The sequence below is a fragment of the Hemitrygon akajei genome, chromosome 5 (assembly GCF_048418815.1).
Source record: "Hemitrygon akajei chromosome 5, sHemAka1.3, whole genome shotgun sequence".
Lineage (NCBI taxonomy): Eukaryota > Metazoa > Chordata > Chondrichthyes > Myliobatiformes > Dasyatidae > Hemitrygon > Hemitrygon akajei.
In genome coordinates, this window is record NC_133128.1 from 99,012,105 (window position 1) to 99,035,750 (window position 23,646).

General features: G+C 42.7%; 1 protein-coding gene across 1 annotated transcript in view; it reads left to right on the forward strand.

Moving 5' to 3' along the window:
* Positions 1 to 23,646, forward strand: part of sema5ba (sema domain, seven thrombospondin repeats (type 1 and type 1-like), transmembrane domain (TM) and short cytoplasmic domain, (semaphorin) 5Ba) — a 607,738-nt gene that overhangs the window by 138,140 nt on the left and 445,952 nt on the right. The window contains exon 2 of the mRNA XM_073046134.1: positions 358 to 410. The gene's annotated coding sequence lies outside the window, so the exon portion shown is untranslated. The remainder of the gene's footprint in view (positions 1 to 357; positions 411 to 23,646) is intronic.

Sequence of the window (23,646 nt, forward strand, 5' to 3'; positions counted from 1 at the left end):
GCCAGAAGGTGGTGAATCTGTGGAATTCATTACTACAGATGGCTGTGGAGGCCATCAAAGAAGGCAGGAAAAATGGGGCTGAGAGGGAAATAAATCAGCCATGTTCGAGTGGTGGAGCAGATTTGATAGGCTGAATGGCCTAATTCTGCTGTTAGGGCTTCTGATCGAAGAAATATCTTCAGAGAGGATGGTGGCCATGCTAATGAATCTCTGTTAAACCACATCTGAAGTGAGTTGCTAACATTGACTGTTGTGGGTTGATTTTGAAAGGTCCTTTTCATTGGGTGCCCCACTCCTGTGGTCTGATTCATTAAATGAACCATTTTACCCAAAGGCTTCCTCGTCTTTCTCTTGCAGGTTCCACGGGAACATAGAGACAAGAGTTGCAACACGCTTGTGATGCAGCCACGGTAAGTATTTAAATCCCTTTTCATTTTTGTATATTGGTAAGCTGAGTCTTGGTTCCATCCACCATCATTAGTCATCCGAATTCACGATGCCCCTTTGTGGCCAAGACATGGTGAATTAGATGCCTTTTTTCTTCTGGTCACATAGCTTCCATTCATTTGTAAAAGAGGGGGCCTCAGCAGCAAAACACTTGGCAGATCAGACACAGAGGATATTCATGGAATCAGGATCAGAATTAGGTTTGCTATAACTGACAAATGTCATGAAACTTGTCATTTTGTGGCAGCAGTACGGTGCAATACATAAAATAATTATATATATATTTATTAAATAAGTCATAGAAATAGAGAGGAAACAGCGAGGTAGTGGTCACGGGTTCATTGTCTATTCAGAAAACTGATGGTGGAGGTGATGAAGCATTGAGTGTGCATATTCATGCTCCTCCCTGATGGTAGCAATGAGAAGCAGGTGGTAAGGATCCTTACTGATGAACGCTGCCTTTATGAGGCATCACTTTTTGAAGATGTACTCAGTGCAGGAGAGGCTAGTGCCCATGATGGAGTTGGCTATATTTGCAAACTTCTGCACCTTTTTCGAATCTTGTGCAGTGGCCCCTCCATACCAGACGGTGATGCAACCAGTCAGAATGCTCTCCATGGTACATCTGTAGAAATTTGCTAGAGTGTTTAGTGCCATACCAAATTTCCTCAAGTGCCTAATGAAATATAGCTGCTGACATGACTTTGTCATAATTGCTTCAATATGTTGGGCCCAAGTAAAATCTTCAGAGATGTTGACAGCCAGGAACTCACTGCTGACCACACAATGAGGACTGGTGGGTGTTCCATTGATTTCCCCTTCATAGAGTCAAGAAATCATACAACACTACCACACGGAAACAGGCCTTTTAGCCATCTAGTCCATACCGAACTATTAACCTGCCTAGTCCCATCGACCTGCACCTGGACCATAGCCCTCCATATCCCTCCCATCCATGTACTTATCCAAATTTCTCTTAAATGTTGAAATTGAACCCAAATCTCATACTTCCATTAGGAGCTTATTCCACACTCTCGCCACCTTCTGAATGAAGAAGTTCTCCTTCATGTTCCTCTTAAGCATTTCACCTTTCACCCTTAACCCATGATCTCTAGTTTTTGTCTCACCCAACCTCAGCGGAAAAAGTTCGCTTGCATTTATCTTATCAGTACCGCTCAGTACCCCTCATAATTTTGTATGCTGTACCTCTATCAAATCTCCCCTCATTCTTCTAAACGAGGGAATAAGGTTGTAACCTTTCCCTATAACTCAGGTCTTCCAAGTCCTGGCAACGTCCTTGTAAATTTTCTCTGCACTTATTGACATCTTTCCGTAGGTAGGTGACTAAAAGTACACACAATACTCCAAATTAGGCCTCACCAACATCTTACACAACTTCTACATAACAAGCTAACTCCTGTACTCAAAGCTTTGATTTAAGAAGGCCAATGTGCCAAAAGCTTTATTTACTAATCTATGCACCTGCGATGCCATTTTCAAGGAATTATGGATCTATATTCTGAGATCCCTTTGCTCCCCTGCACTCCTTAGAAACCTACTGTTCCCTTAGAAAACCTTCCAATAACTTACCCTCTGATGCCAGGCTAACTTGCCTATAATTTCCTTGCCTTTCTTAAACAACGGATCAAAATTACCTATCCTCAATCCTTTGGCACCTTATCCACGGCTAAGGATGTTTTAAATATCTGTCCTAGGGTCCCTGGAATTTTTGCACTTGCCTCTCACAGGGAAGTGAGGGAACACCTTGCTTGGGGATTTATCCACCCTAATCTGCCTCACCTCCTGCTCTGTAATCTGTACAGGGTCCATGAAGTCGATGATGCTTTGCCTCATTTCTATAGACTCTGTGTCCATCTCCTGAGTAAATGGAGATTAAAAAAAGCCATTTAAGATCACCCCCATCTCTTTCAGCTCCACCACAGAGATGACACTCTGATCTTCCAGAGGACCAAGTTTGTCCCTTGCTATCCTTGTGCTTTTAATATACCTGCAGAAATCATTGGAAATGTCCTTCATCTTCCCTGCTAGAGTAACCTCATCTCTTCTTTTATCCCTCCTGATTTCCTTAAGTGTTCCCTTGCATTTCTGATACTCCTCAAATACCTTACTGAAGTTCCTTCGTCTTAAGCAATGTGAGTGCAAAGTTGTTATTGTAATACCACTCAACCAGGTGGTCTATCTCATGGGGAATGGGAAAAGTGACTCAGCTTGGGAGGGTGTAGCTGTGTATGAGGACTTTGGATTTGGAAATCCAAGGGGTTTCTACAGTTATATTAATAGCAAAAGGATAGTGAGGGATAAAATTAGTCCCTTAGAGAATCAGAGTGGATAGCTATGTGTGGACCCGAAAGAGATGGGGGAGATTTCTTTTCTTCGGTATTCATTAAGGAGAAGGATAGTGAATTGTGTAAGGTAAGGGAAACAAGTAGGGTAGTTATGGAAACTATGATGATTAAAGAAGAGGAAGTACTGGTGCTTTTAAAGAATATAAAAGTGGATAAGTCTCCGGGTCCTGACAGGATATTCCCTGGGACCTTGAGGGAAGTTAGTGTAGAAATAGCAGGGGCTCTGACAGAAATATTTCAAATGTCATTAGAGATGGGGATGGTGCCAGAGGATTGACGTATTGTTCATGTGGTTCCTTTGTTTAAAAAGGGTTCTCAGAGTAAACCTAACAATTATCGGCCTGTAAGTTTGACGGCAGTGTTGGGTAAGTTAATGGAAAGTATTCTTAGAGATGGTATATATTATTATCTGGATAGACAGGGTCTGATTAGGAACATTCAACATGGATTTGTGCGAGGAAGGTCATGTTTGACAAATCTTACTGAATTTTTTGAAGAGGTTGCTAGGAAAGTTGATGAGGCTAAAGAAGTGGATGCTGTATATATGGACTTCGGTAAGGCCTTTGACAAGGTTCCACATGGAAGGTTAGTTAGGAAGGTTCAATCATTAGGTATTAATATTGAAGTAATAAAATGGATTCAACAGTGGCTGAATGGGAGATGCCAGAGAGTAGTGGTGGATAACTGTTTGTCAGGTTGGAGGCTGATGACTAGTGGTGTGCCTCAGGGAACTGTACTGGGTCCAACGTTGTTTGTCATATACATTAATGATCTGGATGATGGGGTGGTAAATTGGATTAGTAAGTATGCAGATGATACTAAGATAGATGGCATTGTGGATAATGAAGTAGGTTTTCAAAGCTTGCAGAGAGTTTTAGGCCAGTTAGAAGAGTGGGCTGAAAGATGGCAAATGGAGTTTAATGCTGATAAGTGTGAGGTGCTACATTTTGGTAGGACTAATCAAAATAGGACATAGATGGTAAATGGTAGGGCATTGAGGAATGCAGTAGAACAGAGTGATCTAGGAATAATGGTGCATAGTTCCCTGAAGGTGGAATCTCATGTGAATAGGGTGGTGAAGAAAGCTTTTGGTATGCTGGCCTTTATAAATCAGAGCATTGAGTATAGGATTTGGGATGTAATGTTAAAATTGTACATGGCATTGGTGAGGCCAAATTTGGAGTATTATGTACAGTTCTGGTCACCGAATTATAGGAAAGATGTCAACAAAATAGAGAGAGTACAGAGGAGATTTATTAGAATGTTACCTGGGTTTCAGCACCTAAGTTACAGAGAAAGGTTGAACAAGCTAGGTCTTTATTCTTTGGAGCGTAGAAGGTTGAGGAGGGACTTTAAATAGAGGTATTTAAAATTATGAGGGGGATAGATGGAGTTGACGTGGATAGGCTTTTTCCATTGAGAGTAGGGGAGATTCAAACAAGAGGACATGAGTTGAGAGTTAGGGGGCAAAAGTTTAGGGGTAACATGAGGGGGAACTTCTTTACTCAGACAGTGGTAGCTGTGTGGAACGAGCTTCCAGTAGAAGTGGTAGAGGCAGGTTTGATTTTGTCATTTAAAAAAAATTGGATAGGTATATGGACAGGAAAGGAATGGAGGGTTATGGGCTGAGTGCAGGTTGGTAGGACTAGGTGAGAGTAAGCGTTCGGCACGGACTCGAAGGGCCCAGATGGCCTATTTTCGTGCTGTAATTGTTATATCGTCATATGGAAGGTCAAGTACAGCTTGTGGAGTAGTCAGACAGGGCCAAGTAGATTGATAGAGGGTTGTTAGATTTACATTTACAAACAGAGGGACCTAATAAAGTGGCCACTGAGTACAGCTGCATGAGGACTTTGAACTGTGTGGCAAGGTTTGTGAAGTAGGGAGGACAGGGCCTGATAGATTTACATTAAGTTGGTATATTTACATTGAGATATACTGTATCTATCCTTCTATCATTTATCTTTCTCTGAGCTGCTTGCTGGCTCAGAACCCGGAGCCCCCAACCCTTCACACCTACCCCATTCCCTTGATGTGAGTAATTGAAGGGATGCAGCAATGGGAAGACGATTCTACCTAATCCAGTTATCGTAAAGTTACAGAGTTGGACAGAAGGGGAACATGTATGCCAATCTTTTCAGCTGGTCTACATTAATCCTATTTGCCTACATTTAGACTGCATCTTTATACCCCTAGTCTATTAACCTGTCTAAATATCTCTCATACTTAATCATTGTATCACAATTCCACCACATCCTCAGACGGTGTGTTCCAGACTTCAACCTCTTGTTGTGTAAAAACATAACTTCCCCTCAACCCCCCTTCAAAACTCCTTCCTCTCACCTCATGACCATACTTCTTGCTGCCTTGGTAAAGCAGCTAGCATAATCACAGACCCTAACCACCCTGTATATTCCCTTTTCTCCCCTTGCACTCAACATCAGTAAGACAAAAGAGCTGATTGTGGACTTCAGGAAGGGTGAGATGAAGGAACACATATCAATCCTCATCGAGGGGTCAGAAGTGGAGAGAGTGAGCAATTTCAAGTTCCTGTTGTGTCAAGATCTCTGAGGACCTAACCTGGTCCCAATATATCGATGCAGTTATTAAAAAGGGAAGACAGCAACAATACTTCATTAGGAGTTTGAAGAGATTTGGCATGTCAATAAATACACTCAAAAACTTATATAGATGTACCATGGAGAGCATTCTGACACAGGACCGAAAGAAGCTGCAGAAGGTTGTAAATTTAGTCGGCTCCATCTTGGGTACTACTCTACAAAATACCCAGGACATTTTTGAGGAGCTGTGTCTCAGAAAGGCAGTGTCCATTATTAAGGACCTCCAGCACCCAGGGCATGCCCTTTTCTCACTGTTACCATCAGGTAGGAGATACAGAAGCCTGAAGGCACACACTCAGCGATTCAGGAACAGTTTCTTCCCCCTGCCATCCGATTCCCAAATGGACATTGAACCCTCAAACACTACCTCACTTTTTTAAATATATATTATTTCTGCTTTTGCACAATTTAAAATCTGTTCAATATACATATACTATGATTGCTTTATTTATTTATTATCTTTTCTTCTTCTCTATTATGTATTGCATTGAACTGCTGCTGCTAAATTAACAAATTTCACGACACATGCCGGTGATAATAAACCTGATTCTGATTCTTCCAATGGCAGAAGATTTAAAATCCTGAAAGCATGTACGGTATGTCAAAGCTCCAGGACAGGTTCTGTGCCACCATTATCAGGCGCTTGAATGCACCTCTTGTGTGATAAGATAGACTCTTGTCTTCATGATCTACCTTGTTACCTGCACTGCACTTTTACACTTTATTCTGCATTGTTAGTGTTTTACGTTATTCTGTCTGTATGCACTGTGTAATGATCTGATCTGTATGAACAGTAGGTGAGGTTTCTTTAAATGTTTCAGTTGTCACATATACATTGAAACATGCAATGAAATGTGTAATTTGCTTCAGCAGCAACACAGTCTGAACATACAAGACAAGCCTTTTACTGTATCTTGGCAAGTGTGACAATAACAAACCAATCCCAATACTTTGCAGTAGGAGACAAAATACTGGCTTGTTCTGTTCATTCTGTTCATTTAACCCCTCACCAGAAATTAAACTGGGGAATTAACAGGTACACTAGGGGTTCTGTCAACATCTGAATTCAGCTTGTTTAGTACATTGTCAATTGGTTTCATTAGTATTTGCCACGCAACGACTGAATTATTAGTGAAAATTCACTTGTCTAGCAGTTCCCTTTTACCATCAGCTGGATTCAATGGGTACTCTTCAGAAGCATTCCAGAGGTTTGAGAGCAAACACCCAGGCTGACATGCCAATCCCGTGCTGAGGGGGAGCTGCTGTGTTGGTAAATTGGTTTAGTATGGTCACATGTAAAAAGCTACACAGAAGAGGTCCTGATGAAGGGTCTCAGCACAAACCGTTGACTGTTTGTTCCTCTCCATAGATGCTGCCTGACCTGCTGTTCCTGCAGCATTTTGAGTGTGTTACTCTGGATTTCCAGCATCTGCAGAATCTCTTGGGTTTATTACAGGTTTTGTTTTGCATACCCAACAGACAGATCATTTCCGTACGTTGCGGCAGTAGAAGGAAAAGCAATAGCAGGTTACAGATTAAAGTGTTACCGAGGAAGTGCAGTGGAGGCAGACAATAAGATGCAAGGTCATATTGAGATAGATTCTGAAGTCAAGTGTTCATCTCATCATATTCACAAACCATTCAATGGTCAGTGGGATGAAAGCTGTTTCTGGGCCAAGTGCTCTGTGCTTTCAGATCTTTGCATCTTCTGCCTGATGGGATAGGGGAGCAGAGAGAGCATCCTGGGCTAGTGACAGGGTCTCAAATCATTTTTGTTGTTTGAGAAATTAAACTGAAGATTCAAGATTCAAGTTTATTTACCGAGTGTACATTGAAACATAGGGTGAAATGTACTGCTTGTGTTAAGAACCAACACAGCCACTGGGTTGCTGAGAACAGCCCACAATTGTCACCACACAATTTGGAGCCAACATAGAATACCCACAATGCTCAGCACAATAACACAGAACACACACAACAGGCAATAAGGTAACAACAACGTCCTGTTCCTCACTCAAACCTACATGCCCCGGGACAGGCCTTCTGCCTGCTGTCTTGGACACAAGTTTCTTGTGGAAATCTGAAGATCCTGGCAATGGCATCCTGGATGATAACTATTCTTCTTTCAGCATCAGTAAGGCAGACTATCTAGTCGTAGGTACATTGCTGTTCGTGAAGTCCAAATTGGTTGCCACATTCCATACATTATAACATCGCAGTGGCTATTTTGGGAAACACAATAGCTATACAATTAATATAAATTATACCCAATGTACATGACAAAATAAATTGAAACAAAGATAATATGTTGGAACTTCCTCTTTTATTAGATTCTTCTTCTTCAGACCTTTAGCTTTTCTACCTATCACCTCTGAGCTTCTTAATTCATCTCTCCACCCCCACCCACTTGGGTTCACCTAACACCTTTGAGTTTGTACTCCCTCCCCTCCCCCCACCTCTTCCCCCATCCTTTCCTGTCCCGATGAAGGGTCTAGGCCTGAAATGTTGACTGCTTATGCCTCTCCATAGATGCTAGTTGACCTGCTGAGCTCCTCCAGCATTTTGTGTGCATTGCTACTGATATTAGTACACGCTGAAAGAGAAAAGGAATATAAAACCAACACGATGTGGAAGCAGGATCTTTAACCTGACTGGTTCCTGGTGGCCAAGGTGCCCATTTGTCTGCATTTGGCCCATAACCCTAAACCTTTTCTATCCGTATTTTAAAAGTTGTTATTATACTTTCCTCTGGCAGTTTGTTCCATATACGCCCCACTCTCTGTGAAGATGTTGATGTTCAAGTCCCTTTTAAATCTTTTACCTCTCATCCGAAGCCTATGCCCTCTAATTTTTTGTTCCCCTTCTCTGGGAAAAGATTCCATCCACATCCCTCATAATTTTATACATCCGGATTAGATCACTCTTCAACCTCCTGCATTCCAAGGACTGAACATAAGTTCTAAGGCACTCCATTGAGCTGTTTGCAGATGACACCACCATAGCGGGCCAGATGTCAAATATTGATGATTTGGAGTTTTGGAAGGTGATCATGAGATTATGCCTGAAAACAACCTTTTGCTCATATCAGCGAAGCAGAAGAGCTGATCATTGGGTGGTATACAGTGTCGGGAAGTGTATGGTCCCACACTTTGGTAGAAGAACTGAAAGCACGGACAAAAAAAACCAAAAATCTGAGGCGCAAAGGGATTTGGGAGTCCTTGTGCAGGATTCCCTAAAGGTTAATTTAGGTTGTCTCTGTGTTGAGGAAGGCAAATGCAATGTTAGCATTCATTTCAGAGCATTCCTATGAAGAGCATTAAATGGCTCTGACCCTGTATTCACTGGAATTCAGAAGAATGAGGGGTGACTTATTGATAGAGTGGATGTTGGGAGGATGTTTCCTATGGTGGGAGAGTCTAGGGCCAGAGGACACAGCCTCAGAATAGAGGGGCATCTTTTTAGAGCAGAGATGAGGAGAAATTTCTTTAACCAGAGCATAGTGAATCTGTGGAATTCATTGCCACAGGCAGCTGTGGAGGTCAAGCCATTGGGTATATTTAAGGCAGAGGTTGATAGGTTCTTGATAGTCAGGGCATGAAGGGAAGGCAGTAGATTGGGGCTGAGAGGGATAATGGATCAGCCATGATGAAGTGGTGGGAGAGACTTGATGGGCCAAATGGCAGAACTCTACTCCTGTATCTTATGGTCTTATGGCCTTGTTACAACCTTGAATTGTATTGTCTCCCTACACTGTACTGCCTCCATAACTGTAACACTTTATTCTGTATTCTGTTATTGTTTTCTCTTGAGTTACCTCAATGTACTGATGTGATAAAATGATCTGTATGGATGGCATGCAAAATAAAGACTTCACTGTATCTGTGACAATAATAAACAATTTACCAATTTAAATATAGTCTGAACTAATATTAATGCTTTCCAGGTGAGTTCAAGAACCTGATGGCAGTGGAGAAGAAGCTATTAGTGAACATTGCAGTGAGGGTCTTCAGGGTCCTGTACCTCCTGCCTGATGGCTGCATAAAGAGGAGGGTATGGACAAGATCGTGGGGATCCTTAATGATGGAATTCACCTTCCTGAGACATTGCCTCTTCTCTTCTAAAGAGGGTGTTGCTGCGAAAGGGTTAACTGTCGTCAGGGCGTTACATACCCCTGGTTCTCTGGCCTGACAAAGCGATGCAGTCGGAGTTGAATAGGCAGAGATTCAGCAGACAGTGGGAATAATGAAAACCATTCACAATTAGACAAGGACACAAAGAGTAATTCTGGGCAGTCACACACACATATGGAAATCTCCCAGACAAAAGGGCAAATCCAGCTTCTACTGCTGTTCTTGCAGACAGGGTACACAGTGTCACCCTGTCCTGACGGCTTTCTCCAAGCTGAGGTCAGGAATCTGCCACCAGACATCAGTAGCTGAATCTTTCATAGAGCGAACACACAAACATAGGAATGAGGAGCCATTCAGCCCCTTGAGCCTGTCCTGTCACATAATGTATATGCTGCACTGCTGCCGGCCTATGGGAAACTTTAACCCTTCTTATTATGCGAAATATTTAGCAACTGTTAGTTTGTCCAGAGGAAGTTCATGAAAATGATCCTGGGAATGAAAGAGTTAACATATGAGGAGCATTTGATGGCTCTGGGCCTGTACTCACTGGAGTTTCGAATGAGGGGAGATTTCATTGAAACTTATCGAATATTGTAAGGCTTCAATAGAGTGGACGTGGAGAGTTTATTTCCTACAGTGGGGGGGGGGGGTGTTCTAGAACTAGAGGTCACAGCCTCAGAATACAAAAATGTCCCTTTAGAACAGAAATGAGGAGGAATTTTTTATCATGAGGATGAATCTGTGGAATTCATTGCTACAGATGGCTGAGGGAGCCAAGACATCGGGTATATTTAAAGCAGAAGTTTATAGGTTCTTGATTAGTAAAAGTGTCAAAAGTTACAGGGAGAGGGCAGGAGAATGAGGTTGAGAGGGATAATAAATCAGTCATGATGGAATGGTGGAGCAGACCTGATGGGTCTAATAGCCTAGTTCTGCATCTATGTCAAATCTATTGTATGGTCTCATGGTCTTGTCAAAGACACTGATAAACATGCACATATATACAGTTGAAAAATATCTTGACCAGGTGCATCATGGCCTGGTTTGGGAACTCCAGTTTGGAAGAATGCAAGAGGCTTCAGTAACTGCCTGACAGTCAGCTCCATCATGGGTACAGTTCTGCCCACCATTGAGAATACCTACAAGAGGCCATGTTTCATCAGGGATCCCCACCATCTGGCTGTTTGCTCTTCTTATTCCTGCTATCAGGTAGGAGGTACAGGGGTCTGAAGTCCTACACCTCAATAATCAACAACAGCTTCTTCCTCATTGCCATCAGGTTCTTGAAATGACCTGAAAAATCGTAATACTACCTCCAAATATATTTCTTTGTTGTCTCTTTCAATGCACTAAAATGTTATTATGTGATTCCAACACAATGCTGGAGGAACTCAACAGGTCAGGTAGCATCTACAGGGGGAATAAACAGTTGCCATTTTGGGCAAAGACTCTTCATCAGGACTCTTGGCCTAAAATGTCAACTACTTATTCCCCTTCATTGATGCTGCCTGACCTGCCAAGTTCTTCCAGCATTCTGTGTGTGTTACTCTGTAATTGAAGCATCTGCAGAATCTCCTTTGTTTATGACTAATGTTATCTTTATTTTGTCATGTAACTTATGCTTAATTTATGTTAATTTTAGATGACTGGAATGTTTGTCAAGTTTGTAAGTACAGTCCTGCACTGTAAAGAACTGATTTTCATGGCACTTATACCCTGCTTGCATATGCCAGACAATCAACAATAAATACAAACTTGAAACTTCAGCCTTAAAAATATTCTAAGACTCTGCTACCTTCCCCATCTGAGAGAGTGTTCCAAAGACTCCTGACCTCATGAAAGACAAAAGAAAGCTGTACCTCCAATGGACTAGCCCTTTTATTAATGGACACTTGTTCAGAATTTATCTCCAAGAGGAAACATCCAGTTTGTAAAGATCCCTAGGGATCTTACACGTTTCAGGAAAATCTTCTTTCATAGGTATATTTACAACATTTAAAGGCACTTTGACAGGTACATCGAGATGGAAGTTTAGAGGGATAAATATTAAAGATTAGCTTTAGCTTTATTTGTTACAAAACATCAAATTCTAACAGTGAATGCATTGTTTTGCATGAATGAGTAAAACAGTCCAAAGCAAGTGTTGCTATGCTATGGGCCAAATATGTGCAAACTGGACTAGAATTTTGGCCGACATGGACCAGTTAGGCTGAAGGGCCTGTTCCTGTGAATTATGACTCTGAAACTACGTGACTCATGTATGTTCCTGCCGATACAAGCTAAGACTGTTTAATCTTTCTTTGAACAGCTACCCACCATCCCCATCTTCTCATATGAAAGTCTAGGATCCAAGGATCAAGTGAAGGGACCATAACACCACAAGGTTAAGACATAGGAGCAGAATTAGGCTGTTCAGCCATTCAAGCCTGCTCCACTGTTCCATCAAGGCTGATCTCAGACCCCACTCAACCCCATACACCTGCCATCTCACTATATCATTTGATGCCATCACCAATCAGGAAATGATCAACTTCCATCTTAAATATACTCATGGACTTGGCCTCCACTGTAGTCTGTGGCAGAGCATTCCACAGATTTACTACTCTCTGCCTAAAAGAATCCTCCTTACCTCCAATCTAAAATGTCGCCTCTCAATTTTGAGGCTGTGCCCTCTATTTCTGGATACCCCCACATTAGGAAACATCCTGTCCGTATCAACACTATCTAGTCCTTTCAATGTTTGGTAGGTATTCTTCTAAATTCCAGTGAGTACAGGCCCAATGTTGCTAAATGTTCCTCATATGTTAACCCTTTCATTCCTGGAATCATCCTTAGGAACCTCCTCTGGACTCTCTCCAATGACAACACATCATTTCTAAGATATGGGGCCCAAAACTGTTGACAATACTCCAAGTGCGGCCTGACAAGTTTTATAAAGGCTGAGTATTATCTCCTTGCTTTTGTATTCGATTCCCCTTGAAATAAATGCCAATATTGCATTTTCCTTCTCATTTACAGACTCAACTTGTAAATTAACCTTTTGGAAGTCTTGCACAAGGACTCCTAAGTCACTCTGCCATTCTGATGTTTAAACCTACTCCCCATTTAGATAATATTCTGCACTGTTGTTCCTTTTACCAAATGCATTATCAACACTCTATGCTTTGTGGATCCAGAACTGGCTTGCCCACAGAAGGCAAAGAGTGGTTGTAGATGGGTCATATTCTGCATGGAGGTCGGTGACCAGTGGGGTGCCTCAGGGACCTGTTCTGGGACCCCTACTCTTCATGATTTTTATAAATGACCCGGATGAGGAAGTGGAGGGATGGGTTAGTATGTTTGCTGATGACACAAAGGTTGGAGGTGTTGTGGATAAATGTGGAGGGCTGTCAGAGGTTACAACGGGACATTGATAGGATGCAAAACTGGGCTGAGAAGTAGCAGATGGAATTCAACCCAGATAAGTGTGAAGTGGTTCATTTTGGTGGGTCAAATATGATGGCAGAATATAGTATCAGAGGGATCTTGGGGTCCGAGTCCATAGGACGCTGAAAGCAGCTGCGCAGATTGACTCTGTGGTTAAGAAGGCATACGGTGTATTGGCCTTCATCAATCGTGGGATTGAATTTAGGAGCTGAAAGGTAATGTTGCAGCTATATAGGACCTTGTTCAGACCCCACTTAGAGTACTATGCTCAGTTCTGGTTGCCTCACTACAGAAAGGATGTGGAAGCCATAGAAAGGGTGCGGAGGAGATTTACAAGGATGTTGCCTGGATTGGGGAGCATGCCTTATGAGAATAGGTTGAGTGAACTCGGCCTTTTCTCCTTGGAGCGACGGAGGATTGGAGGTGACCTGATAGAGGTGTACAAGGTAATGTGAGGCATTGATTGAGTGGATAGTCAGAGGCTTTTCCCCAGGGTTGAAATGGTTGCCACAAGAGGACACAGGTTTAATGTGTTTGGAAGTAGGTACAAAGGAGATGTCATGGGCAAGTTTTTTACTCGGGGAGTGGTGAGTGCATGGAATGGTCTGCTGGCAACAGTGGTGGAGGCGGATACAATAGGGCCTTTTAAGAGACAATTGGGTAGGTACATGGAGCTTAGAAAAATAGAGGGCTATAGGTAAGCCTAGTAATTTCTAAGGTAAGGACATGTTCAGCCCAACTTTGTGGGCTGAAGGGCCTGTATTGTGCTGTTTGTTTTCTATGTTTCAATCTGCCACTTTTTTTGCCCATTCTTCCAATTTGTCTAAGTTCTGTTGCAATCACATTGCTTCCTCAGCACTACCTACCCCTCCACCTATCTTCGTATCATCCGCAAACTTTGCACAAAACCATCAATTCCTTTCTCCAAATTATTGACAAATAATGTGAAAAGTAGCAGTCCCAATACTGACCTGTGTGGAACACCACTAGTCACTGGCATTTGTCCCATTCCTCAAAGCCCTTTACTATTCAGTAACTTACTGCACCAATTCTAATCTGGTCATAATGGGAACAAATGGGATTTTAAAAAATGGACAAAAAGGGCAGTATGTCAGTGGTGGGCTGAAGGGCCTGTTTCTATGACTGTGACTTTTATAAAACAGAAATGAGATATTTGGTGAGGTTGTGAATTGGCTGTGACCACTGACAACGCTTGGGTGACTGGACATAATTCACTCTGATTATGTTTGCTAAGCTTATGGCAGCCATACAGTCTCTGTGCAAGGACACAGTCTCACTGCATGTTTGTTCTCTCCAATGCAAGGAGTGTGTGTGTGTGTGTGTGTGTGTGTGTGTGTGTGTGTGTGTGTGTGTGTGTGTGTGTGTGTGTGTGTGTGTGTGTGTGTGTGTGTGTGTGTGTATGTGTGTGTGTGTGTGTGTGTGTGTGTGTGTGTGTGTGTGTGTGTGTGTGTGTGTGTGTGTGTGTGTGTGGACATGCGAGCCTGACATCTATGATTAAGTGTGTGTGTGTATTTGTAAATGCACACACATATGTGCATGGAGGGAGAAGCTGACATCACTGTGAACCAATTAGAAGTTTGTTATTGCTGTAAGCTATCTTTAATTCTTCCTGCATTCCCATATTGTGCACCCCCCACCCCCTGGATTTTGCTGCTCACCTACATCCTAGGGCATTTTAAAATGACCGTTTAATGGACATCATTGATGACTCAGGACATATATCTGAAGCATTGCACACACAATGCATTGTCAAAGACCCCTCCCATCCTTCCCACAATCTCCTGGACTTCCTGCCGTCAGGCAGAAGGTACTGAAGTAAAAGAGCCAGAGCTGTCAGGCTGGCTAATGGCTTCTTCCCCCAGGCTATTAGACTTCTTCACAGCCTGCTGCCACCCAGCAGACATATACACCCTGTCTGAATGCCCTTCCCTCCCCACTTCACAGACACACTGGTCACATTCATCTTTTATTGCTGCTGTTTTATACTACTGTACATTTTATGATAATAGTTCCAGGAACATTATACTGTCTTACATAAACATACACCTTGCATATTATGACAACCTAGCAATCTTCAGGCCATGACACTCAGGAACTATTGCTAATAGTATTTTGTGACTGTATGTGCTAGATTGTAGTTATATGTGCCCTGTGTGACTGTTTTGCACCTTGGCCCCAGAGGAATGATGATTCATTAGGCTATATGCAAGTATATTATTGAATGACAATAAACTTGAACTTGAGTCTGAAAGTGGAGTACCAGCGAACCAGTGGTCACAGGGGGAACATGCAAACTCCACACAGACAGCACCAGAATCAAATCCTAGTCTCTGGCACTATGAGGGCATCAAGTGTGCTCACTGTGCCATTTGCTGCTAGCTGTTAGCACGCCGCATACGCTGAGAAAAGTTTAACAATATTGTGGTAAACAGTGGTTAATGGTGTTGAATATGAGAGCATTATAATACAAATGCCTCACACTGTGGCATGTAGGGATAGTGGAAGGAGCTGGAGGTCCTCCAAGAGGCTGTCTTACTGCTGCAAGCTTGTACAAAGTGGCAATCTGTCATAGAGGCAAAAGTAAAATAGATTTTCAAAATTGCTGCTTGTTCTGAAATGTAAGTCTTTTCAAAAGATGAAGTAAATAGTTAATATCCGGTACATCTGTTTTGTGACCTTTCTTGATTTCTCTTGGGAAGTATAAGATTCCTTTTTTTTTTGATAATTTTCCCATTTGGATCACAGTCAGCTCTTCCTGAGTGTACACAAACTAAAGTGAAACTTTTCTCTGTGATGCCTGCCGAGAATTCTGATCACCTCCCTTTCCCATTCCCGCTTGACGCAGGGAAAGTACTGGAAAATTAATTGGAAGAACGGAAAACTACCATCATTATGGAATCAATGTCCAGTGTGTCTTATTGCCTGTGAAGTGTGTTTATTGTGAAAGTAGTGGGCAGCGTATGCACAGCAAGATTCCACAAACAGACACATGTCAATGGCCAATCTGTTTCAATGAAGGAGACTGGGGAATAAACGATGTACCAGGACATTGTAAAAGTGACAGAAACAGAAGCTGACCTTTTGGTGCATTGAGTCCCTGCTGACCATTGACAAGAAAAGGATTAAGTGAGAGAGGTTGCACAAAAGATTCACAAGGAAGTTGCTGTGACTGGAGGGCTTGGAGCAATTGGCATTGTTAGTCTTGGAGTGAAGGAGGCTGAGGGGTGACTCAGGTGACTGAGGAGGCAAACGGTGTAAATTGATATTTGTTTTAAAGTATCACTATTTTCCGCTGTCAGCATTGCCTTTGTTTATTTTGTTTAACTACCTTGTATTAGGGATGTTTAGGAGACTCTTAGACAGGCACATGGATGATTAAAATAATAGATGGTAGTGTGAGGTGGAAGGGTTACATTGATCTTAGAGTGAGTTATAGGGTCGCTACAACATCGTGGACTGAAGAGCTTGTACTGAGCAACGGAGGATGAGAGGTGACCTGATGGAGGCACAAGATGATAAGAGCCATAGATAGAGTGGATAGCCAGAGGCTTTTACCTAGGGTCAAAATGCCAAATACCAGGGGACAGAATTTGAAGGTGATCGGAGAAAAGTATAAGAGGGTTCTCAGAGGTAACTTGAGAGTGCTGGTATGTGGAACGCTCTGCCAGGGGTGGTGGTAGAGGCAGATGCATTGGGAGACAGATAGACACATGGATGTTAGAGAAATGGATGAGCTATGTGGGAGGACAGGGTTGGATTGATCTTAGAGTAGGACAGAATGTCAGCATAGCGTTGTGGGCTGAGAGGCCTGTACTGTGCTGTAGTGTTCTACATTCTATGAATTCCTGGAACTACTCTTGTGAGTCAAGCCTTCACTGGTACCAGTGTTTTATCATTTGCTATTAAAGTCTGCTTGATCTGAGTGACAGGACCACAACACACCACTTGAGAAGATGCCTGGAGGCCGGGTGATTTAATAGCTCAACTCAGGCACTGCATCACTAGTGCCAGCTTCTTGGATTACTTTTCTTCTAACTGAGAGTCGAGTTTGACTCAGGGTTCTTTTAAAATTGGATTTATATTGAGTTAATACCTAAGTGACTTCAGCTCATCGCCTGTGTCTGTCTATGAGCTGGAGTTGAGTATGACCTGGGGTGGGAGAGAGCAAAGAAGAAACACAATCGTCTGGCTGCAGCTGAGAGTTTTGTACTGAATAGAACAGAAAACATGGAACTCTACAGCACAGTCCAGGCCCTTTGGCCCATGAGTTGTGCTGGCCTTTTAGATCAATGTAACCTTTCCTCCTAAATAACTCTCACTTTTCTAACATCCATGTGCCTCTCGCAGAGCCTCTCAAATTCCCTTAGTGATTTGCCTCAACCAGCACCCCAGTGTGAATACTGAGCACTGTGCTGTCAAGGGATGTGAAGGGAGGGATCAGAGTACTGCTGTTGGTACTGGGCTGCATGTTTGAAATCACTTTACATTGTCAGCTGTGAGTTCAGGGTTCGATTCCTGCCACTGTCTCAAAGCAGTTTCATGTTCTCCTTGGGCTTTTGTTTCCCCCAACATCCTAAAGACATACGGCGAGGGTTAGTGAGTTCTGGGCATACTACACTGGTGCCGGACATATGGTTAGGGTTAGTGACACTTGCAGGCTGCCCAGCATAATCCTTGCTGATTTGATTTGGCGCAAATGACACATTTCACTCTATGTTTCAATGTACATGTGACAAATAAAGCTAATGTTTATAATACTTAACTTTTTTTTGCTTATTGTCATAAGTACTGAGTTACAGTGGAAAGCTTGTCTTGCAAACTGTTTATACAGATCAAATCGTTACTGTGAGTTCCAACAAGGGCAAAAAATAACAAAGTGTGTCAGCTCCAGAGAAAGCACAGTGCAGGGTCGTAATGAGGTAGACTGTGAGGTCAAGAGTTCAGGGATCTGATGCCAGTGAGATTGAAGCTGTCCTTGAGCCTGGTGGGATGTGCTTTCAGGCTTTTGTGTCTTCTGTCTGATGGGGGGGGGGTGTTGAAGAGCAAATGTCTGGGGGGGGGGGGTCCTTTGATTGTGCTGATTGCTTTACTGAGCCAGTGAGAAGTATTGACCGAGTCAATGCTGAGCTGTCCTGCTGAGCTGTGCCCACAAATTCTCTACAGTAAACATCAAAGAGGCTGTGGATGCTGGAGGTCTTGAGCAAAATAAACAAAATGCTGGAGGAACTCAGCAGATCAGGCAGCTTCTATCGAGGGAAATAAATAGTGGACGTATTGCACTCAGACCCTTCATCAGTGCCACGAGCAGCGGTGGGGGTCAAGTCACTGGGAATATTTAAAGCAGATGTTGTTAGGTTCTTGATCAGTCAGGGCATCAAAGGTTACAGGGAGAAGGCAGGAGAATGGGGTTGAAAGGGAAAATAGATTAGACGTGATTGAATGCTGGAACAGACTCGAAGGGCCGAATGTCCTCATTCTGCTGCTGCATCTTATGGTCTTATGGATTTTACTCACAGAAAACAGTTGAAGTTTGAAGTGTGTTGTGTGAAGAGATGGTCAAAGCAGAGACATTTCAAGTTCAAATTTAATGTCATTCAGACATACATCTGAATAGATCAAAGGAAACAGTATTCTTCCAGGGCAAAGGTGCAAAATACAGTTACACACAGCACAAGGCACACATAGCACATATAGTTACAACAGCAGAGAAACATAGTCACATGAAGTCATATTAATACAGCCAAGTCCCTGAGTGCCATGGCCTATAGATCGATGGTGCCTGGAGCCATGTTCCTGCAAGAATAAGCATGTAGCAGTTCCATGTCTTGCATTAGTGCAGTTGTGGACAAACGCAAACCTTCATGTCTTCCACCAGATGCATTCAGCAGGGTAGTGCCATCAGGAGGGGCCAGCCCCAATCTAGCAAGGACGCCGGTATGTCCACAAAGCCTCTGCTCTGTCCCACACCATTCCTGGCATCTCCTCCCCAGGCAGCTGCATCAGGTGACCCCGCGGCATCAGGGCTTGGTCTGAGCATCATCTGAAGCCATGTACCTCTCCCACCAATGAGCCTGTAAACTGGACTTGTAGTGCTCTACATTACCAATGTACAACAGGGATTTACAATCACACAAAAAATATCCAGAACAATTATTTGCACCAACTTTTGGACCCGCATCACCTCTGACATTGTAACATGGCTCGCAACAAGTCCACCTCCACTGCTATTGAGTAACTCGTAGTGACAGGAGGATAATCTTTCTCGATTAGTTTCAACCTGAAGAACTTTGCCTAAAAAGACGATGGAAGCAGATACAGACAGGTGAAATTGACTTAAGTGTATTGAACAAATCCACAGTGAATCTGATATCTGTAATAGTGACCTTGATCTACCAGATTGTCAGTGAAGTCCATCTGGTTTACTGTTCTGCTCTGTAAAAGAAATCTTGGCTTTTGATCGTGTGGATAGCCAGAGGCTTCTTCCCAGGGCTAAAATGGCTAACACGAGGGGGCATAGTTTTTAAGGTGCTTGGAAATAGATACTGAGGGGATGTCAGGGATAAGTTTTTCACACAGAGAGTGGTGAGTACGTGGAATGCACTGCAGGCGGCGGTGGTGGAAACAGACACAATAGGGTCTTTTAACAGCCTCTTAGATAGGTACATGGAGATTAGAAAAATAGAGGGCTATGTGGTAGGGTAATTCTAGATAGTTTTGAGAGTAGGTTACATGGTCGGCACAACATTGTGGGCCGAAGGGCCTGTAATGTGCTGTAGATTTCTATGTTCTGTGTTCTACTTCAGACCCATCGTTGTGGCTCATTACAAAGTCAGAGTGGTAACATTTGTGGCCTGCTACAGGCACAATTCTCCATGATTTGATTTGCCGCGAATGATGCATTTCACTGCATGCTTCAGTGTACAAGTGACAAATAAAGTTCATCTTTATCTTTACATATGAACTAGGAGTAGGCCTCTTGGCCCCTCGAGACTGTCTCACCATTTAATGAGGACACGGACAATCTGGTTGCAGCCTCATCTCTACATTCCTATCTACACTGATGATCTTGCACTATTATCTTGTTAAGAATCTATCTTTTACCTTAAAAATATGCAAAAACTTCTCTGAGAAATTCAGTTTCAAGGATCAACTTTACTCACCATATAGAAATTTGCTGTGGTGTATCATGCAACAAAAAAAGTTATAAAGAATAAAGATTTGCCGTCAGAGGCAATTTATTAGGTACACCTGCTCACTAATGCAAATGTCTGATCACTACAGAAGCTCAATGCATAAAAGCATGCAGACATGGTCAAGAGGTTCAGTTGTTGTTCAGACTAAACATCAGAATAGGGTAGTAGTATGATCTAAGTGACTTTGACCATGTTGGTGACAGACAGGGCGGTTTGGATATCTCAGAAACTGTTGACCTCTTGGGATTTTCATGCACAATAGTCTCTAGAATTTACAGAGAATAGTGCAGAAAAATGAAAAAAATCCAGTGAGCATTCTGTGGGTGGGAATGGGAGAGGTCAGAGGAGAATGACCAGACTGGGTTCAAGCTGACAGGAAGGTGACATAATATATAAAAGTAAAGTAATAAGCACAGATATGGAATTAAATGTGCAAGAATACATTAATACTGACATGTATTTACAGTGTAAGCACCATTATAAAAAGTGGATGAAAAGTGATTGTGATACAATGAATGAGGGTTTTTGGGGTTGCTAACTGGAATGATTGATCAGGGTAACTGTCTGGGGAAGATGGTGTGAAATTTTTGCATTAACCCTATCGCGCTTTCCAGAGGGGAGCTTTTGGAAAAAGCAGCTTGCAGCTGGGTAGTGTCACAGTGATTTTTCCAGCCTGCTTAATCCTGGACACATACAAGTCCTGTGAATTTTAAAATTCTCATGACCCTCCTGAGAGACTTTGCTTCATTTCCTTCATGAATAGGAATCACTTATTTGTAGAGAGTGTCGCTTGTTTTAAACTCTGCCACTTGAGGTGACATCCCCTCCACATCCACCCTGCCTAAGCTCCTTTCAGTTGTGCACTCTCACTCTCCTGAAGTCCAGCAACTGCAAATGCATCTAATTCTCTGATCAAAGTTGCCATGCATGTTAAGAAGGTGTATGAAAGGGGAGAGAGTCTTTGGGTAAAATCAGACCACAGGACGCAATGCAAAGGACTTTTCAAAATCTACCTGCAACAGTCAACTTGACTGAGACATGGTTTACCAGCGATTCACTAGCTCTGACACCGTCTCTCTCTGAAGATAGGTGAAGGTGGTAGGTTGTCAAGGGTTACTGCGGGACATTCATGTGATGCAGAGCTGGGTTCAGAAGTGGCAGATGGCACTGAATCTGAAATGTGTGAAGTTATTCATTTTGGAAGGTTGAATTTGAAGGCAGAATACAGGGTTAAGGGCAGTATTCTTAGTAGTGTGGAGGAGCAGAGGGATCTTGGGGTCCATATCCATAGATTAGTCAAAGTCACATGCAAGCTGATAGGGTTGAAGGCATCTGGCGTGTTGGCCCACATTAGTTGGGGGATTGAGTTTAAGAACCTTGGGGTAATGTTGTAGCTCTATAAAACTCTGGTTAAACCACACTTGGACTACTGTGTTCATTTCTGCTTGCCTCATTATAGGAAGAATGTGGGAGCTTTAGAGAGGGTACAGAGGAAATTTGCCATGATGCTGCCTGAATTTGAGAGCATGTCTCATGAAGACAGGTTAAGCAAGCTTGGGCTTTCCTCTCTGGAGTGAAGGGGAGTGAGCCACAGACTTTTTCCTAGGGTGGAAATGACGAATGTGTGGGGGCATAATTTTAAAGTGATTAGAGGGAAGTATGAGTGGGATGCCTGAGGTAATGTTTTATGACGCAGAGAGTGGTGGGTACATGGAATATGCTGCATTACATGAGGGTCATTAGGGGTGTTTAAGAAATACATTATATTAGGGCCATTTAAGAAAGTCTTAGATAGACATGTGGATGCTAGAAAATGGAGGGCTATGAGGGAGGGAGAGTTAAATTGATCTTACAGTGGGTATAAGTTCTGCAGAATCTAGTGGGAAAAGTGCCTATACTGTGCTGAAGTGTTCTGTAATCGATGTTCCCATGTTTCATCAGACAACCCACATATATCAATGCAGAAAATTTGCAAGAGGATTTTTTTAATCAATATATCTTTCGGCATATATTTTTCTTCAAGTATGTACCAGTGAGGCAAAGAACCCAGTCTGGCAGTGAAAGTATGAAAGCCGATGAAAAACAGTTAAAAAATTAATGCCACTTGTTGGTGGCATGGATTGTTTAACTAAGTGGAAGTTAGGCATTGAATGATGGATATCTTTGGCCTGAACTCCAAGATCTGCAACCTGCCAAGCATCTCCATGTTTTCTTTGTGGTTACCAGTCTGGCTCACTGCTTTCCCCTCTCTGTCCTGCCATCTGTACACAGTGACTGATGTCGAGTGTGTCTGCTCTCCTCTGCTGGTGCTCGCTCTAACCTGCAGAGAGCTGGAGAAATGAAAGTACATTGGACTTCACACAAGTCAGGCCAGGTAGTGCTGGCACACTCTTTGAGCAAAGCAGCCATCACAATCCAAATCCAATGTCCGCAAGGAACTTTAGCCAGAGTACGGTGAATCTGTGGATTTCATTGTTACAGACGGCCATGGAGGCCAAATCATTGAGTAAATTTAAAGCAGGGGCTGATAGATTCTTAATTAGTAAGGGTGTCAAAGGTTACAGGAGAAGGCAGGAGAGCATGAATAGCAACATATTCACACAGAGTGGAGTAGATATATGGAAATAGGTGCCAGAAGAAGTGTTTGAGGCAGGTACTTTAGATACATTTAGAAGTGTGTGGACAGGTACATGGATGGCAAGTGATGCGGTCCAAGTGCTGTGAAGTTGGATTAATTAAATATACGTATTAGTTGGCATGGACAAATATAGGATGAAGGCCTTTTTCCGTGCTACTTAACTATGACTCTGTAGGTTAACATATTTCAGTGTCTGGATACAGGGCGTTAAGATAGCAGAAGGATTGATTTGAATCAATTCTTGTGGAGCAAGCAAAATAAAAAATCTGAGATAAACTTATGGTATCAAAAACAAAAGGGTGTTTATATGGATTTAGAACATAGAACACCACAGCACAATACAAACCCTTTGGCTCAACTCTCAACCTATCCCAAGATCAAACTATTATTTCCCTCCATTTTTCTATCATCCATGTATCCAAAGGTATCTTAACTGTCCCTAAAGTATCTGCCTCTACCACCACCCCTGACAGGGTGTTACACACACCCACCACTCTCTGTGCAGAAATTTACCTCTGACATCCCTCCTCTACTTTCCTCCAATCACCAAGAAGTGATGTCCCCTCATATGAGCATTGTGATTGTCCCCTGTCCTGGGGGAGGGTGAGAAGCTCTGCTTGTGGTGCATCCAAACGTAAGTACATTGAGGCAGTAAAGGACAAAATAATGCAGAATAGAGACAGTGCAATGACATTATCACAGATTTTGACAGACTTTAGGACAGAGGTTTAATCGAAGGCCTCATCTATCCCAGACATTCTTTCTTCTCCCTTTTCCCTTCAGGCAGAAGGTACAAAAGCCTAA